The sequence below is a fragment of the Silene latifolia genome, chromosome Y (genome assembly GCF_048544455.1).
Source record: "Silene latifolia isolate original U9 population chromosome Y, ASM4854445v1, whole genome shotgun sequence".
Lineage (NCBI taxonomy): Eukaryota > Viridiplantae > Streptophyta > Magnoliopsida > Caryophyllales > Caryophyllaceae > Silene > Silene latifolia.
The window spans coordinates 200,403,808-200,404,633 of NC_133538.1; the positions used below are offsets into that span (position 1 = coordinate 200,403,808).

The 826-nt window shown below is 42.7% G+C and overlaps 1 non-coding gene across 1 annotated transcript; it reads left to right on the forward strand.

Moving 5' to 3' along the window:
* Positions 1–244: 244 nt before the first annotated feature.
* On the forward strand, positions 245–351 carry LOC141635992 (small nucleolar RNA R71). The gene has a single exon (XR_012540639.1). It is a non-coding gene; the product is annotated as a small nucleolar RNA R71 (small nucleolar RNA).
* The last annotated feature ends 475 nt before the right edge of the window (positions 352–826 follow it).

Here is an 826-nt window from a genome sequence, read left to right on the forward strand (position 1 = left end):
TGTGTCAATATGAGCACTAAGTTGAGCACCCAATTGAGTAACGGAGTCCACTTCATGCCTTCCTCCTCTAGTAGCCTTGCGAGGTTTACTATATTGTGAGTTATGGACCGCCATTTCCTCAATTTTGTTCCATGTTTGATTGTCATCAACTTCGGTGAACATTCCATTTGATCCCATGTTGAGAATGTTCCTTGAATCTTCATATAGACCGTTCCAAAATTGTTGTACCAAGAACCACTCGCTAAATCCATGGTGAGGACATGAGCGACAAATTCCCTTGAACCGCTCCCAAGCTTCATACAAAGATTCTTCATCCCTTTGCTTAAAACCCGTAATTTGAGCTCTTAGCATGTTAGTCTTTTCCGGTGGGTAGAACTTTTTGTAGAAAGCTAGAGCCAACTTCTTCCATGAATCAATTCCGAGAGTGGCCTTATCAAGGCCCTTCAACCATTGCTTCGCGGTGCCAATTAGAGAAAGAGGAAATAAGACCCATCGAATTTGGTCTTGAGTTACACCGGTTTGAGAAATCGCATCACAATAGTCACAAAAGGTTTCCATATGAGAATGAGGGTCTTCACTAGGCATCCCCCCATATTGGCTCCTTTCGACTAATTGGATAAAGGCAGATTTGGCAATAAAATTTCCGGTCAAATGTTGTGGTGTGGGAGTACCATTGGGTAGGTTCTCCTCGGTGGGTACGGAATGTGATGAAAACTTAGGCATTGTGGGTTGATTTTGTGTGGTATTTTGTGTTGGGTTCTCCTCACCTTCTCTTGCAAAAGGGTTCATGAACTCAATAGTTGGTTGAATATCCACAACCTCACTA